Here is a 6,000-nt window from a genome sequence, read left to right as displayed (position 1 = left end):
CTGTTATAGATTATGGGAGTCGGGTAACTTAATCTTGAACTTTAAACATGAACAATATCAAGAAATATTAGGGGGATTGGAATGTTTAATGCAGTTCTTCTCCATCAGCTTTACATGCAGAGCCAGGAAGAGAGCTGAGGTGAAGTTTTTACTGGATTGATTGATACTTTCATTGGAGCCACAATGAGCTATTCAAATGCCAAGAACTGGCTTTGAAAAACCTGAACGCTCTGCAGTTTTCTCATTAGTCATGGGATATAAAACTAGCCTGAAAGCTGCCACTCTCTCCATGAAGATATTTGGTAATCAGTGGTTTGTCTTAGAGAGAGAGAGCACACGCACCTATGTGCCTTTTATTCTTGCCTGTTTCTTCAATTGATCTATCCCTGGACCTGTGAATCTGAATAGCTTTTAAAAAAAACTTTTCAGGTGGATTTTTTTCCACCTTGTCCCAGGTCTAATTTCCATGTCAAACTAATACCGTATATCTTCCCCCAACACCCCCCCCACTTGCCACTTTAGGGCTTGCTTGATCTGTTTCCTTTAATGCTGAACAATGTACAGTTAAAATCACCTTAAAATGTACTAATATACCTTTTTATCTATTTCTTGAAGGCTTTCCTTGTTTATGACTCCAAGCTCTCAAATATTAAACATTTTTAAAAAATGGATGCACATCTGTTTGATATTTAACTCAAAACGAATGGCGAGATTGTAAGACATGAGAAAAATTACACTTCAGATAGCTATAAAATGGGATTTCTTTAAACTACAAAGGATGGAGAGGGGTGTGTGACACACATGATGCCGGTGGAGGTTGAAACCACCCTTGGACTCTTTTGAGGTTAGTCACTGACCTGCTAGAAAGAAACATATTGCTCCGTGTCACTCTCTGCCTGCCAGAAAACTGAGGTGTGGAAGACCAAGTTTGGATCAGCATGCAAGGAAGGGCTTTCCATCTCTGTGCGTTTTAATGTAAAACAACATATTCTGTCTATTTTACATATTTTAGCTCTTTCTGGGAGTACTCAATTATTAGGCCTAAAAACTGAGGAATGCCCCATAATTAAATACACTTTTCCCTGTCGAATTCCATCTGTGTGTGTATATTCAATTGGTTTTGTTAAACAGATCCATGCTCTGTTTATAACATGAGAACTGCACGACTGACTGGCATATCAGATGATCTGCAATATATTTGATGTCCTGGGCTGGCTTTCCCTCTGTGGAAAGCTGGGTTTAGCCTTGCCCAAGAATCTGCAGGGCTCTTTCAGCCTCACTGATGAGCTGGGAACATAAGGGCTAATTAGTGACCCCAGCTGACTGTAACAGGACCTAATTAGAAAGGCTGACTCCAGCAGTGGTGGTGAAGCAGGGACAGGACAGCATTACTTAATTAGGGCTGGCAATGAAGCAGAAGGAGGAACGAGGGAAGTTCCCCTTGGAGAAAAGCCTGAATAAGTCAGGGTGAGGAACCCCTAGGAAACAGGGTAGGTTTCCAGCAGGGTCACGCCTTGAGTCAGGGCCTGCAACAGGAGAAAGAGACCCACAGGGAGCAGGCTACCTGTTGTAGGGGCCAAAAGGAGCAGTGAGATCCTCAGAGGTAAACTGCTAGGATCCCTGGTGAAGGGAAGCAATAGAGGAATCCTGCTGGGGAAGAAGCAAGACAGGAGCATCTCAGCGGGGGCTAAGAAGCAGAAGACTTCTGAGTGGACTATTAGTTCAACTGTTTGATTTAGATTTGAAGTTGGACCTTTTGTGTGCTGGAAGGCTGGAGGTCTGAGCCACAGAAAACCCAGAGAGGGATCTGGGAGAAGATACCAGCTGGGCCTGGCCATTGGGATGATGGAAGTGGCTACTGGAGGCCAGGTCTGAGAGATGAAGTCCCCTGAAGTGCTGCATCCAGGCACGAGGAGGTGCCCTAGAGGTGAGGATGCGTTCCCTTACACTTTGTGCACAGGCTCTAGTCTCTATTGCAGTGGACAGTAAAGTCTCTGTTTGTGAGGAGGAGGTGGATGAGTGGCAGTGCCAACTGGTTCATGAAAGACATGCATAGATAGAACTTTGTTGGGGAATGAAATTACTCTGTTGGGGCGCGGATGACAATTTTGGAAGAAGCTGTAATATCTTGGTTTAAGTGTCCCCTCACCCTGGTTATGCTAAACAACTCAGTTACTCCGTGAGAGGAAGAGAATTCTTCTCTGTCCAGGGGTAAAAGAAGATAGTGGGTTTTTTGGATGCACCTTTTCCTCTGTGCGATTAAAAAGCTGTGATATTTTTTGCCCATCATTGATCCTGTTATTATGTAAGTTATGTGATAGAACTGGGTTAGACATGGGCTGAAGAACTGGAGTATGATTCCAGTTGTGGATGAGGTTCAGGCTAGCCTTTGGAGAATTGAGTTCTGTTCAATGACACCAAACATCTTTTGAGCCGTTCTCACTAATTTTTGCTGCATGTGAAGAGGGAAGTGGCAACAGGCCACTTGTGGTTTAGCTCCAGCTCAGAGCCAAGTGTGGGTGGGAGGGAGCTTGGGTCTGAGGATTCTAATACAATCCCCTGGAAATCCAAAGGGGTTCAGATTCAAGGTTCTGGTTTTGGGCCATCTGTAGCATGGACCTTGGCCATCCAAAAAATGCAGAGCAGAATATGAGCCTTGTGAATAAATATGACATGGATACATCAGGGGGAGGTTTCAATGTGCAATAGTCATGGGAGAAAGTCCCTAACTGTAGTCATGTCTGCCACACTAACTTGTGTGTGTGTGTTAAGACAGTAGTGAGAAGAAGGGAACCAAAGGGTAATCATCTCAACTTGGAGCTGAATCTTTCACCAGGTTTAGTTGTATTTCTATATTAGGTAACAAAAGCACAAAATGCAGGTCTCATTTCTTTGTCAAATGAGGCATTCTTCAATCCGCTTTTTTCATATGTCAGTTGTTTATCCAGCCAAGAGGTATTCACATCCAATAGGGGAGCAATCAGCAAATAATGGGGCATTTTAGGCATGAAATGTGCTTTATATGCAGCAGGAATTCAGTGTATCACAGAGTTATTTACTCCAATCTGCAATTGCTAGACAGCATATTATCCATAACCATATCCCTGCACACATAAGGTACAAATGGGAACCAGATATCCTCCTCCAAAGAAACATGCACATCAGGAATCGGGTCTGTTTCTAATGTTCCAGAAAGTATTTCACAGTTCTACTGATTATCCTAAGGGAAAAAGAGCAGGGTCAGAAAAGAAATGTAAATTTAGAAGCTAGTGGAGGTGTCCAGAGGTACAAAGGTGTCCCTGGGCCAAGACGTCTTGTTAAAGCCTAACCTATCACACAGTATTCATAGCCTGCCACTCTACTGAAGCCTCTAGCTCAGTGGTGAGCAACCTGCCGCCCACGGGCCATATGAGGCCCATCAGGGTAATCTGATTGTGGGCTGCAAGACATTTTGCAATCATTGACTGTCCACAGGCATGGCCCCCTGCAGCTCTTAGTGGCTGCGGTTCGCTGTTCCTAGCCAATGGGAGCTGTGGGAAGCGGCTGGCCACAGGGAGGTGCTGGCTGCCGCTTCCCACAGCTCCCATTGGCTGGGAACAGAGAACCATGGCCACTGAGAGCTGTGGGGGGCGGTGCCTGTGGACAGTCAACGTCAGCAAAATGTCTTGTGGCCCACAATCAGAATGCTCTGATAGGCCGCATGTAGCGTGCGGCCGCAGGTTACCCTAATGTTGGGTACCATGGCAATCAGCCTATCCAAGTGCCCTGGTTGAAGTGCCATTGTTAACTTCATTCCTTTATGTTAATTGGATATGACAATTAATTCCACCCGTCTCCCACTTACTGATGTTGCATCCTATGTGGGCAAGGCCAAGACCTGAATTAGCAGTGAGCATTTCAAGTCAAGAATGAAATGCGTTGGTGTAGGAAAGGTTTGTACAGAGCGGGCTCTGTACCTCTGCTTGGTGTAATGACCTCCATGTTACTACACTTGTGTATTCTTCCCAACCCTCCCTTCTGTTCAGAGTGTAGCATTAGCTCTAGCCAGTGCTATTAGCTTCTCACTTTCATGATCACTAAATTAATGGACCCTTCTTTGGGGGTGGAGGGTTGTAACATTAAGGGCTAGACTGTGGCATTTAACTGCAAGCAATGAGCAGGGTGGGGTGTGTCTTGGTTCACCCTTCCAGCCCAATGAAATTATGTGTGGGCTGCATGCAATCTGGACCAAAGGCCGTAACAACAAGCAAAGCAGGGGAGCACTTCTACGATCAGGTGGACTCTTCCACTTCAACTCACGGTGCTGGCCACTTTCTATTTCCTGAACAAAGTGTGTTCAGGACCCAGGGCAAGTGCTAACCTGGCCTTCCATGTCCCTTGCCTGGGTATCGATAATATGGAGCAAGTTAACTGTGCGTTCCCAATTACTCTAGAAAGAGATGTTTTTAAAACGTAACTGAAATCATGACAGGGAAGATGCTGTCAGCATATGATCCTCATCTGCTCTAAAATCCATTCTTTCAAACTTTAAATCTACAACAAATGACTCTTTCCCTCCCCCCATGTTTCCAACTGGGAGAGAAAAGGCAGAGCCCATCTGTGAGATGGCAGCCGACAATGGTACAAAAAGACAGAAGAACAATCTTGAGGTGAACCAGGCAGGTTCTGGGGATGGGAGGGTTGCATGGAGGTAGCTGAGGGGAGGGGGAGGTATCCTTCTCTTTGCCGGGCAAGGATGAGACACAGCAGGGATTGTTCTGTCAGCGCTTCAGTCCATAACATGACCACAGACATAGTCATTCCATTCTGCATCTCTATGCTGCACTTTTGATTTGTCTGTCACTCACAGAAATGTTCCCTTTGTCTCTCTGAGAATTGCATGGATGCCAGGCAGTGGTAGATATGCAAAATTAATAAGTGCATTTGAATAACTTGCCATCTGTAAAACCCAAGCAATTATAGACCTCATAGGCTTATTACCTACCAAGTAAAATTATATTCCAGTTAAACATTCCTCATATAATATCCCCACTGCAGTCAGCATTTCAAGAAAAACACTGGTGTTACAACTGCTGTTTCTTTGGTACTAATGAGTTAGCTTTGGCTGTGGATCAGGGGCTTTGGACTGGTGTAGTTTACATTCACCGATCAAAGGGGCTAGGAATTCTGGGCCAGACCTTGTTTAATGATTTAAAGCCAAATTGGGGCCAGTGGGAGTGTAGTTAGCTGGTAACGTCAGTACCTGAGATACTTTGCATCAATAAACCCTGTTCAATAAAGACTGTGAATTGACCCTCAGGATTTGTATTGGGCCTTGTCCTCGTCTAGGAATGGTGCAGATACAGTGGGGGGAAATTTGAAGTTTTGTAGTTAGAATTTTTTTCTCATGCTGATGAGACCCTGGTGCATGACCTGGGGGTAGAGGCATAATGGGGATCCAGAATCAATTACAGAACAACTTAGCACTTTGCAGAACAACAGCTGTGTTTTATCTGGTATGAATAGTGAGAAAATCCAGGTGATCGTTTCTGGATCAACTGGCAAATTTTGGAGTAATCTGGGGCAGGACTTTAGAACCATCAGCATTTGCAGATTCGTATTCCAGAACTTTCATCTAGGAAGGCAGCGTGCTGGAATAGATCAGACATGGGATTCAGGACTTCTGAGTTCTTCTGTTTGACCTTCAATGAGTCACAGGTTAATCGCGCTGGTCCTCATTTTGCGTGCATGTATAAATGATACCTCCCTCCCTTCTGAAATGGTTCGAGATTTGATGGATGAAAAGTGCATTTAATAATGATTATTGGCAAGTTATTGAACATGAATACATTGGAAGGGGTATTACCAAGTGGTTAGAAAATGAGATCAGGAGCCCAGAATCCTGTGTTCCGTTCCTATGTTTGCTGCTGTGACCTTGGTCCAGGCATTATGCTGTGTGCCTCGGTTTCCCTTTCTTTTAAGCGAGTGTAATAGTTTCTCTTAAGATCGTTTAAATCTTTC

At 44.5% G+C, this 6,000-nt stretch overlaps 1 long non-coding RNA gene across 1 annotated transcript in view; it reads left to right on the top strand.

The window, feature by feature from the left end:
- The first annotated feature begins 1,386 nt into the window (after nucleotides 1–1,386).
- Nucleotides 1,387–6,000, top strand: part of LOC120369755 — a 64,032-nt gene continuing 59,418 nt past the window's right edge. The window contains exon 1 of the long non-coding RNA XR_005583380.1: nucleotides 1,387–1,927. This is a non-coding gene — a long non-coding RNA (uncharacterized LOC120369755). The remainder of the gene's footprint in view (nucleotides 1,928–6,000) is intronic.

Source organism: Mauremys reevesii, linkage group 8 (assembly GCF_016161935.1).
Source record: "Mauremys reevesii isolate NIE-2019 linkage group 8, ASM1616193v1, whole genome shotgun sequence".
Classification (NCBI taxonomy): domain Eukaryota; kingdom Metazoa; phylum Chordata; order Testudines; family Geoemydidae; genus Mauremys; species Mauremys reevesii.
Note: the sequence above shows the minus strand (reverse complement) of the source record. Positions and strands in the feature narration are given on the sequence as shown.